General features: G+C 33.2%; 1 protein-coding gene across 1 annotated transcript in view; it reads left to right on the forward strand.

The window, feature by feature from the left end:
• The first annotated feature begins 5,333 nt into the window (after positions 1–5,333).
• The window catches only part of LOC126770197 (uncharacterized), a 62,877-nt gene continuing 54,879 nt past the window's right edge, over positions 5,334–13,331 (forward strand). The window contains exon 1 of the mRNA XM_050489457.1: positions 5,334–5,434. The gene's annotated coding sequence lies outside the window, so the exon portion shown is untranslated. The remainder of the gene's footprint in view (positions 5,435–13,331) is intronic.

Here is a 13,331-nt window from a genome sequence, read left to right on the forward strand (position 1 = left end):
AAATCCACACCACATTAAAAAGAAAGAAAGGACAGTGTATTTGAAACAGTGTACATTTCAGACTAGATATAAAGCGATGGAATAAAAATTGACAAAAAATACCACAAAATTACATAATTACATAATGGATAGAAAAAGGATTCATCAAGAATCCATTTGCGGTTCGATCAAAGTTGAATCGGAATAGAATCGGGAACGTATCGTAACCGTTATACATTAATAGAATTAGTCCCTAGTATAAGTCAGACATGTAACCCTTATATTGGTTTAAAGTGGTAGTGTAATTGCGGCTGAAAATGACAATAAGTTTACACTATTTAAACACTAAAATATACAAATTACTACCATGAGTATGATATTTTTTTTATGTTATTGGTAGGCGAACGTGCAAATGGGTCACCTGATGTTAATTGGTCAACACCGCCTTTAGACCTTGGCGATGTAAGAAATACAAAACATTCCTAACACATCCATATGGTATGGCATATGGTCTGCCTGCTCAGCTATGCACCTGGATTGCCAGCTTCCTACACAAGCGTAGCCTTCGTGTTTTAGTAGATGGTTGCGCTTCACAATTCTATGTAGTGAATGCTGGGGTCCCCCAGGGATCTATGCTATCTCCCACACTCTTTCTTTTGCATATCAATGATATGCTCTCCCTTGGCAACATACATTGCTATGCAGGTGATAGTACAGTGCACGGTGGATACCACGGACGCGCAGTGGCTGGGCGGGCGGAAACTGAGGAGAGGCGGGAGAATCTTGTCATTGAACTCGATAGGACGTTAGAGCTCATTGCCAAATGGGGTTCTGATAATCTTGTTGAGTTTAATGCCAAGAAAACACAGGTATGCGCTCTCACAGCGAAAAAGTCACCATTTTACCCTCATCCCTCCCTCTGTGGCATACCGCTGATGATACAAAGCAAAATCGCCATGCTGGGGATGGACGTTCGCTGCGACCTTAGTCCAAGGGATTACATCGAGGCTATTATAAAAACAGCTTCACGAAAACTCGGAGTTCTGAACAAGGTGCGGCGTTTTTTCACGCCGCAACAACTGTGCCTGTTATACAAAACACAGGTACGGTCTTGCGTTGAATATTGCTCGCACCTTTGGGATGGCTTCGCTAAGTACCTACTGGAGGCCTTGGACCGGTTGCAGCGACGTGCAGTACGCATTATTGGTGTAAAGGTCACAAACACCCTTGAACCTTTACAATTGCGTCGCGAGATAGCAGCACCGAGTGCTTTCTATCGACTGTATCACGGCGAGTGCTCTGAGGAATTATTCTCTCTAATTCCTGCTTCCCCCTTCCTTCTTAAGTCCACGCGAGCTGGTTCTCGATGTCACCACCTAACTGTGACATCAATTTCATCGCGCACAAAGAAATTTGACAACTCCTTTCTTTGTCGCACTACCAAAAAATGGAATTCCTTACCAGATCACGTGTTCCCCTCCTCTTACAACCCGGGTTCCTTCAAACGAGGCGTGAAGAGGCATCTTGCGGGCCGGCAAGGCGGTGACGGCTAGTACAGAACATTCTTCCCGACTGTACTGGCCGTCGTCGCGTTTGGACTCTACTACCACTTACCATCAGGTGGAGTAGAGTCATTTGCCATCCCGGACATATAAAAAAAAAAAAAACATCCAATGGGCCAACAACCTTCGGAATGAAGACGTTCCTTGTGCCTTTAGTTACACTGGCTAAGTCACCTTTTAAACCAGACCGCAACAATACCAAGTTTTAGCTGTTTAGCGGTAAAATATCTGATGAGTGGGTGGTACCTATCCGGACTGGCCTGCACAAAGCCTATTCTGTAAGAACTCACTTCATTACTCGCCCTTGAAACGTTCACAACCGACTTATGGTGATATAGTATTTTGATGCGTGTATTCTTGAAATGTTATAATTATTGTCATTTGCATGACATTTTATGACTATTTTCTACGGTTAGTTTCGTGTTTGTTCTCACAGAATAGCCTTACTCTTAACAAATTAAATTAATTCCGTGCTGTTAATAATAACCAACCCTTGTTCAACTTGTGAATAAATGTCACATTACTTACGCTACGTCGATTCGCGTATAAACTAAATATTTACTTAGTACATTAAATATACTCGAACAATTAATAAAATTTTAACTCTCAACAACAAGAAATACAGTCCCGACTTCGCACGGTTAAAATGAGGATTTTATTAATATATTTTTAATAAATGAGATGTTTGTTTGTTTGTTTGTTCAATTCGCGAATCTATTCATTTGCCTATGAAAGACCGTATAACACGCCCTGCACATTTTTTTCATGTTTTAAATATCTCTCATTATTATTGAAACTAACGGTTCGAATTGCGGTACAAATATATATATATTTCTCTACATATACAATAGACTAGCTACCCATATAATTATATATTTTTAATATAATAAGGGAGAAACAAATTTGTGTTATAATTCAAACTAATGTTACCGCCCATACATATGTTATAGATCACAGCGCGTGGAGTGCCACATCTATTTTTCATAAGCTAAAATAATATTTCTAAATTTTTTGTCGAAATATTAACATTTTATACAGCCTACGTCCGTCCTAAAACTATAAACTAAAATAATATGATTTATATCAAACGGCTTAGTTTTCAACATTAATCGGTAAAAATAAGTATTATATTACGTACTTACTTTTAACATTTGTATGAGAAATGCTTTAAATAAATTATAAATAGCTTAAAATGTTAGGAATGGCTAACATTTAATTCAATACATTCTATTCAATGTATAATTAATAAATGTAAAATACATATATTTTGTAATATGTTTGCTATGCGTTTTTAAAGCTTTATATTTAAGCTTAGCATATATAAATTATCGCCGTGACAAATGGTATATACACATGGATTTCCTTGTAAGCATTATAGAAAGATCAAAAATCCGAAATGGCTCAATGTCGGTTCAAGCCTGAGTAAGTACCTATAACTTTCATGTGATTTATTTGTCTTAACCATTTATCTCGATCAAGAAAAACGTCACGTGGAAGTCAGCATATATCAGATGAAAATTTATAACTTTTATCCACCAACCCGCATTCCAGCAACGTGGTTGAATAAGCTCCAAACCTTCTTTTCGAAAGAGAGGCTTTAGTCCAGCAGGATGACATTTCTGGGCTATTACTTATATAAAGATCAAAATATCAGACGGATAGAATTTTGAAACAAACAAACTGAATCAATTTCTAATAAAAATAAAGAAGCAAAAAGAAGTAAATGATGAAAAACAATATCAAAATTAAAAGAAAAAAAAACTAAAAATACAGCGTATAATTTACCATACAGTTGTTGTGTTGACTCTCTGATTGGGGCTGAGACATTTAGTGAATATTTACTTCACTTACACTAAAAACTAAATCCATGTATATTCTGGGTCAAAAAGATCAGATATAAAGTTCAATATTCTCAAAAAAGACGAACGTCACTTACATGAGAACAACATTACATAAAGTTAAATATAATAATGGTCGCCATATAGATAGGTACTCAGCTACCGAGATATAAAGTAAGTTTCTTATGTCATCAGTATTAATTTCCAAAATGTAGCGCGAGAGCCGATACTTGAATATACATAAAGAAACCAAATATTGGATACGTATATATGTTCGAATTATATTTTTTATTTAGATTGCACACAATTATATCATAATAAAAACAATAACAACACATGTATATAAGAAACATCAGAATATATATTAAACAAATGTTTTTGCAAAACTCCGATTTGGAAATTCTTGTGGATATTTTTACATACAAATAAGCTTGTTGTATTGAAATAGTTCTATTGACCCGTCTGTTTTCGTTCCACTGCCTTTTTAGACTTGTGTGCTAAGTTGGGATCAGACATTAAGCGATATTAAAGTGAAGTTAAATTTAAAATGGTTTTCTCTTTGCTAAAAAAAAGTCTATAATAGTTACAATAAGCACTGTAATGTTCACTCTTTAACCGTGCTTCAACTCAACTCATAATTTCGGTATTACAAATTAAAAAATACATATTATATTATATATATTAGCTCGCTATGCACAAACACCGTCTTCACTTCGCGTCAATACCATATATATATATATATATATATATATATATATATATATATATATATATATATATATATATATATATATATATATATATATTGGTATTAATATATATTGGTATATATATATATATATATATATTCTAACAAACCAGAAGCGAAAATGACTTTTTTAAAAATAATACATAAATAAGTTTTTGACTTTATAATAAGAAATACATACATAACAAACAAAACAATCATTAATTACTTTAAATGCTTACATAACCAACTAAAAATGACAATTCAAGTTATTGTATGTTCGCAGCCCCAGAACTTCGCGCCAAAAGTGATATTCTTCTTTTATGACGGGCGATGACGCACTTTTCTTTTTTTTTAAATATATTTCGGTACAAGGAACTGGTACATTCGGTCTAAGATTGTTAAGAATATATTATTTTCCCGCGCTCCGCGATGTATGTCCGAGATGACAGATGTATAGATACACAGATAATATATATTCATATTATAAAATACTAATTAATACATTATTGTGATGTGTGTACACTTTAAGCACGGTAATCTGTCAACGTTCTGTCAACAACATACATCAACAAGTTAATGTATTTTTTTGTTTGTTGACAGATTAACGACAAAAGCAATAAAATAATTACCTTTTTTCAAAATTGTGGTGTCGCTCATAAATCTCGGTCGACAATTTTAAGCTTTTCTAGGGGGAGCAAAAGGTTCGCTTATTTGATGCAGAATATGTAATAAAATTTGTTAAAAACATTAAATTATTAAAAAATATCATGAAGTAATAATATCTTAATTATACCTTCAAAATAAATATTATTATAAAAAAATATATATACTTTATCCCGCCCGCCCGAGCTATTGCCGTGATTCTAAGCGATATAAAAATATGTTTACGATTTCAAAAATGCTTGATATCTTAATTTAAATTATTCGTGATTAATAAATTTAAAATTAAACTAAGTTTATTACTTACTTATATATACAAAATAACATATTTTTTCTACAAAAAGCTCAAATGATATATTGTAATATAACATCCATATAAATAGTTTATACAAGTAAAAAAAAATTATAAGTTACACTGTAAGAACCTAATTGGCATCATAAAAAACCTCTTAATGCTGTAACAAATCTATTTGACAATGCACACGCACCCTTAACATGGCAGACTGGCAGTATCACTTTGACGATCGTGTGGAGCGCACGCTTGTGCGTTGTGCTTTCGCGGTAAAAGTTCGCAGAGCTCATCAACGTAAATAATTGTGGGTTTAAATAAAACAAAAGAACTGTGGAAATTAGTGGACGTGGTTTTTTATTTATTTTTAATGATGGTGAGTAATATATATTTATTAAATTAATTCTGGTTGGATTCTGAACAAAACTGAAAAAAAGCTTGTCATCACAAATTCAAAAATAAAACCCATTTTAAAATTATAAACTTAAAAATTGAAAATACGCTTAAAATTGTTATTTTCTTATTCCTTATAAATATTTAAGTAATAAATTGATTTCGACTGGTTTTATATTTAAAATTACTAAAAAAGATTAGAAACGGAACGAAATATGAATTGTGTTCAATTGGAAATTGTAAACCTCGTAAAATACCTTGAATATTATGTAAACTACATTGCTTATTTACTTAAAATATATTTATTTTATATAGTGCAAGTGTCTTGATATATTTCATAATAATGTTAGCCATCATTCAAAAAAACTTTTTCTAAATTTTCTTCGAAATATAAAAAAAAAATCCATCTAAAATGCTTAATAAAATAATAGTCAATTATTTTCCATAAATTACATTTAAACTGCGAAAAATCGAGCCGAAATAAGAATTATTGTTTATTTTGTGATTTCTTCTTGATACACGATTCTTATGTATTATAAAAAGGAAATATATTAAACCATTCATATAAATTACCTACATTTAAGATAATACAAGGAAAATGAAATTTTGACGAAAATGAACGTCCAAAAAATATATCCAAATTATTTTAATATGATGTTAATTTTATCGAGATAATGCAAGTAAGAAATAACAATTTACATACGATTTAAAAACCAATATATTGTGATAATATTACTGTCTTCTCGTTAATATAATCAATTTATTTATAAATAATTATTTACAACAACACGGTTTAATACTTTTGTCTTCTCTGTTTGTTAAGCGATTTTTTTTTGCTCAGTAGCTGTTTACGACCTTTATTGTTATCCATAAAAACATGCAAATTGATATGTTCTTTTTTTAATTTTCAATAATATTAATGGTCAAATTATAAACCGATCGAACAGTAGTCCATTATAAATATTACAACATCTTAGTTCCTATGGTTGGTGTTACATTCACAATTGAAGGGATGGTTAATATTTCTTACGGTACTAATATATATGGGCGTGATCATCAGATGATCATGACTCATTTGTCCGTCTACCTATTTTAAAAGCTACTGTTCAACTACTTGGAATGGTGACAAGAATGCTAATCGTTAGAACCTTAAATGATACCCCTTAAGGCTTGCCCACCTTTAAAATCGTAACATATCAAAAGGTATTACTGCTGTGTGTTAGAATTATTCATTAGTAATTAACACCCAGATTTTCTAGAAAACACTATCGTTGTATTATTTCAGTTTTTTCTAAAATTCTAAAATCATATTTGAGTAACCGTAACAGCCTGTGAATGTCCCACTGCTGGGCTAAAGGCCTCCTCTCCTCTTTTTGAGGAGAAGGTTTGGAGCTTATTCCACTACGCTGCTCCAATGCGGGTTGGTAGAATTCACATGTGGTAGAACTTCAGTGAAATTAGACACATGCAGGTTTCCTCACGATGTTTTCCTTCACCATAAAGCACGAGATGAATTATAATCACAAATTAAGCACATGAAAATTCAGTGGTGCTTGCCCGGGTTTGAACCCACGATCATCGGTTAAGATTCACGCGTTCTTACCACAGGGCCATCTCGGCTTTTTAAATAGCCTTAACGGTGGTAGGGCTTTGTGCAGGCCCGTCTGGATGGGTACCATCCACTCATCAGATATTCTGTCGCTAAACAGCAGTGCTTAGTATGGTTGCGTTCTGGTTTGAAGGCACAAAGGAAACATCTTAGTTCCCAAGATTGGTGGCGTATTGGCGATGTAAGGAATGGTTATTATTTCCACCATCACTTACCACCAGGTGACCCAATTGCTCGTCCGCCGAATCGTATATCGTATAATATAAAAAAGCCTTATCATACAACATTTGTTCTTGACGGGTTTTTTTTTAAATCCTCTGATAAAACGAATATCACTTAGGAAGTAGCAATTCTGTCAGGAGCAAAGAGGGTCGAGTGCACTTCACTCTCGAAGTGCTTTTGGCAATATAAAGGAGCCATTGTTAAAATATTAGATGTTAAAGATATTAAAAGTACATTTATTATATTTTTCATTAAATTATTATATAATAAATATTAACTCCAGATGCATGAAACATGATGATGATCGCCACCTGATTGATTTATGTCGGAAAGAGACTAGCCTATTGCGAAGAAAATATTGAAGTGCTCAAAAGTGTCTGCAACATGGTGCACTCTATTTTGTCACTATCATAATCCGATGGAGACATTCGATACTACAGGAGAGTAAAGGCATAGAACCACCAACTTCTATACTTTAATCATGTACTGACAATTTCTCGCAAGAAAAACTAAATTTTAATTGGCTCGACTTCGGTTTTGAATCCAGGACTTTGGGATCTGTATGTATACATAATATAAGGTAGCCACTAGATAAACGAGGAAGTTAATAAAACAAGATGAGCTATGAGCTACTTAACATATTACGACAAAGGTATGGTTAGTCGATACCTTTGTTGTAATATGTTAAGTAGCTCAGGAGTGGCACAGAAATAGTTGAACAATTATACATCAATTGCTAAAATCATTAGGAATTGAAACGTAAAATAAAATGTCACCTACATTGTCACTTTAAATAGAAATTGAATTTGTATATTTATTATTATTTACTAAATTATTAATTAATTGTTCATACTTCGTAAAATTTTAAATAATCTTTAATTTTTATTTATTATAATTCTGTTATGTATTTTGATTTCATTATTTGTGAAGACTTAATTGGTATATGATGTTTTCTTAATGCGATAAATATTTTTTGTACATGTTATGACTGTTTGTCTTCCTTGATTAAATAAATAAATAAATCATATTTGCTTTGCCATAGTTAGTTATATAGGCAAAGAAATAAAGTTTCATATAGTTCAAACCATCTAATTTGAATACCTATTGTTTTTAATGCTCCAACGAGATAAACATCGTTTTCAACAATTGAGTTAGCGACAGAAAATTATTTACGAAATTCCCCATTTTCGTGTTGACACAGCTATCTCATGGGAGTGTTTCTATCAAGACACGTGTCGCGAATCCCGGTCACGCGGGTACTTTTGTCACGGCACGGAAACACGTCCATTTTCACTATGTTTTTCGATTTGTGCTGAAATGGAACACCGTTTCTTTTTAAGCTTGAATGCTTGTGATTCTATTTAGAGCTACATTTGCTTAAGAGATATCTGGTTGTAAATAAGTTTATATTCTATATCCAACCGAGTGGAAATTTTGCGAATATTTTTAGGACACTACTATGTGATCAAATGTATTAAATTAAATTTATTATACTTATTTTTTATTTAATTTAGTAACTAATTAATATTGAAATATATAAGCATATAAATATCCTCATTTAACTTATTGTCTTTTAACCTACATATGTACAATTATTTATACAATTATTTTACTGGTGGTAGAGTTTTGTGCAAGCTCTTCTGGGTAGGTACCACCCATCATTAAATATTAATAATATCCTGGGACATTTTTCACACACGGCCATCTGATCCCAAATTAAGCTTATAGAGAGCTTGTGCTATGGAAACCAGATAACTGATATACTACATATACTACTTTTCTTTTGTAAATACATACTTATATAGATAATCACACCCAGACTCAGGACAAACAGACATGTTCATGCACAAAAATGTCTGCCCTGGGTGGGAATCGATCCCACAACCTTCGGCGTGAAAGGCAAGTATCTACCAACCACGCCAACCGGCTCGTCTATTCTACCGCAAAACAGCAGTACTTGGTATTGTTGTGTTCCGGTTTGAAGGGTGAGTGAGTCAGTGCAATTACAGGCACAAGGGACATAACATCTTACTTGCCAAGGTTGGTGGCGCATTGGTGATGTGAGCGATGGTTAAAATTTCTTACATGTCTATAGGCGTTGGTCACCACTTACCATCAGGTAGCCCATATGGGCTATATGGCATTTTTTTATTACCTCTAGTTTCTGAAACGCAGTAAAACGTCAAGTTCATTAATTTTGCTTTCATTTAAATAGTCGCTAGTCGGTGGCACATTATCACGTAATAGACAACCAAATAGCGATCAGATTGAAGCCAAATTATTTAAGCAGATATTGATCACCGCTTAAATTGGAGGTTATTTCACGAATTAGATGTCAATTAAACTTCACTGCGTGTCACATCTGACAAATAACTTGTCACAGAGCTGAGACATGTCACGCGAATATTTGGAATTGCGAAATTGCTAACAGTGTGATGGATTGCTTACAAACAAATACCCAGCTAGTGATGTTTTTGTTTTGGCGTGTGGGCATGAAGATTGGTTTATGTACAAAACCTTACGATTAGTGTATTTTATCGAGTATTTCTTCGTGACAAACGAATGACAGTTATGACGCTGTTTGATGTTTCGTTTCTTTTATTATCTATTATTTATTTTATCAAATCTATATAAGTAAGTAAACTTGAAGTGTCCGTCTGTGATTTCAATATTTAAAAAAAAAAGTGTTAATAGTGTAATACGACGAGGTTTTATGTCTGTATGCCTAATGACGACAGTTTTGTCTTTTTGAAAGTAATTGATCAATATACTCCCTATGTTCCAAGGTACCGTATAGATTTCATCAAAATCGGTTGAGTCTTTACCGCGGTTTTTACAGCTATTTTAAACATTTTCAGAATTTTTCAAAATATCTCCTGGATATGATAAAAAGCATTGTTTTAACATTTTTTATTAATAATATTACAAATTGTACGTATGATGTTAACGCGGGTTAGGCTAAAAACTCACGAAACAGTTTTTACAAAAAAGGTTTGTAAAAAATTGAATACATTTCCCGAGGCGCAACGTTTGCGGGTCCCGTTGCACCGGCGAACAACTAGCAGAATCACACGGTTTGCGGTGCATCGGCCGGCTTCGTCAGCGCCCATTGCGATTGGTGGGTGGGCGGCGCACGTACAGAAATCTGATATCATTTTGTATAACCACTCGTCTTGCGATAATCGCTCGCCAAGTTTGCGGAGAAATCTTGACGTCCGCGTTAACAGAGCAAAACTCTGATCTCGTAAGCTTAGAAATAAAATAGCTGTTCCTCGAACGCGTTCGGCGCGGTTGAAAATCGCTCCGCGAGCCTTAGACTGTGGGACACATTTACTATAAGTTGTAATTTAAATGTGTTAATTATTTAAAATATTAAATAGTGTATAACTATACTAATTTTACTTACAAACGTTGAACTACTTATTAAAGAAAAAAATACAAAATCTCTAACCGTATTTTAAATTAAATTTCTAAATTAAAAAGTGGACACAAAATTTCAAATGTATATTAAAACATTTTATTTAACGAGAAAATTTCAATGAGTTCAAATGTTCATCGACGAAAAATATTTCCGTGATGAAATTCAAATTTTTATAAAACGTATTCATTGATTTCAGTTTAAAATTTATGTATTTTCTTAGATTTCGTTAAAAAACCGATAAAACCGTCGAAATTTATGACGTCATTATTTTATACTTTATATAACTATTACAAGTTTTATTGGAATGTAATATATAAAACGCTAGCTTCTTGATATATGTGTTAATATGATAATTTACATACTGGTGGAACCTTTTTACACATGCATTCTTTTGTTTTAAAATAGTGTTATTTTCAGCTTGAAAGAAAATAATACTATTATTATAAACCGGATTATTATTTTCCGGCGGTAGCCCTATCACCCAATCATGACGTGATTGTTCCGTTCAAGCCCGTCCGGGTAGGTACCACCCACGGATCACACATCCTACCACACAAACAGCAATTCTTATATAACATCTTAGCTCTCAAGGGTTGCCTACTAACGATAGCGATGCTCTAAAGCTCTTGGATCACCGTAGATATGCCTTGTTTATTTAGTATTGAGTGTATCTTAATTAATTTTAACGTAATTTTTTTTTAAAAGCTGATATGGCTCAGTGGTAGGAACGCGTGAATCTTAAACGGTGATCGTGGGTTCACACCCGGGCAAGCACCACTGAATTTTCATGTGCTTAATTTGTTATTACAATTCATCTCGTGCTTGACGGTGAAGGAAAATATCGTGAGGAAACCTGCACGTGTCGAATTTCACTGAAATTCTGCCACATGTGTATTTTACGAATCCGCATTTGAGAAGCGTGGTGGAATATGCCCCAAACCTTCTTCTCAAAAACGAAGAGGAGGCCTTAGCCCAGCAGTGGGACTTTCACAGGCTGTTACTCTGATTATTTGCTTGGAGGTTGAAGCTTTTAGTTCGCAAACAATATAGACCGAGAGGTGAATTCGCTAATATCACGTAGTCACTTTAAATTAATCATACTAATATTATAAATGTGAAAGTTTGTATGTTTTTATATTTGTAACACAAAACAGCATAACGGATTCGGATTAAATTTGGCAGAGATAGCTTATAACTTACACCCTGAATATATATAACTCATGCCAATATATAACGTGACTGCCTCGTTGGTCTAGTGGCTAGATATGAAGTCGCAGACCCCGAGGTTTTGGGTTCAAATCCAATGTCGAGTTGTTATATTTTCAGCCTTTCATTATAAAATAACAGTATAATTTGTATGTAACATGCAAACTTATACGGACACAAAGTAACCTAATATGATAGCAAAATTACTAACCTAACCGGCTACAGTCACGAACTTGTAGACTCGATAACTACGAAGGCGCTTCTCAAAATCTAAACATTTACACGAGTCTAGACTTTGTAAAGTTCGCAGGCTTTGACATGCGATCGACTCGTCCGAAATTAACTTCGATTTTCTATCAAAATTACCATGAATAAGGTCTAATTTATTCATGAAAACTAATTAGCGGACAAAATTATTCATTATCTTTGTTATGGGTAATTATACTTAGTATAAACATTTAAATGTTATTATAATTAAAATTTATTATGGTTACAAATATTTTAATGAGCATTTAATTCAAACGATGTTCGTAAAATATGTTTATATGATTTTGAAACGAATATTTTCTCATGATTAGTTATTTATTTTATTAGGGAAATAAATAGTACATTTATTCTTGCAACAATTAAATATCCACTTATATTTAAAACACGATAAGAGCAGGACAATAATTAATAAAAGTAAAAAGTCATGCGAGTATGAAAATTTTACATTAAATTTACGTAAGTTTAAATACGTTCCAACATAAATTTTCTAAAGTTTCCTTTCAAACTATAAAGGAACTTCACATAGTTACTTTTTGAAAAAGGCAAACCAAACAATACATCGGATATGTACATTTGGACACTTGAAATATAACCAATTTAGTAACTTCTTGATGTGAAATATCTATTTCTTGATGGGCGCGCTTAGGGGGTAAGACCACTCATATGCTGTGAAGGTAAATGACATAACGCTGTCTTATGCCGTCATGCTACATCTACTCTCTACTCCCTTACTCCCTTGTGCGTGCGTAGCGCGTATACAAAATGCTTCGATATTTTTTTTCTTTTTTTTTTTATATTGCTTTATTGTAAACAATTATCGAGTCGACTTCATATCGTCCATTGATTCTACTATGCTGGGAATCTTCATGCAAGTGAGCAAATGAAACATGTGTAAACGTATAAACTGGAAAAAAAGTATTTTTTGTACATAAGATAAAACAGAAAAAGGGAGAGAGGGAGACGGCTTAAAAGAGCGTCATGCCGTTTGCCGTCACGGCATACGATTCGGTCTTACACCCAAAGCGCGTAAACTTTTTTTTCCATACTAAAACTTTAAGCAAGTATTGCATCGTATTTTAGATATTTGCTAGTAATATAAATATTAAACACGAACAATCCAAAAATTTATTAGGTGGTGATTGATCTTAAAATACA

The sequence above is a fragment of the Nymphalis io genome, chromosome 8 (genome assembly GCF_905147045.1).
Source record: "Nymphalis io chromosome 8, ilAglIoxx1.1, whole genome shotgun sequence".
In the NCBI taxonomy this organism is placed as follows: domain Eukaryota; kingdom Metazoa; phylum Arthropoda; class Insecta; order Lepidoptera; family Nymphalidae; genus Nymphalis; species Nymphalis io.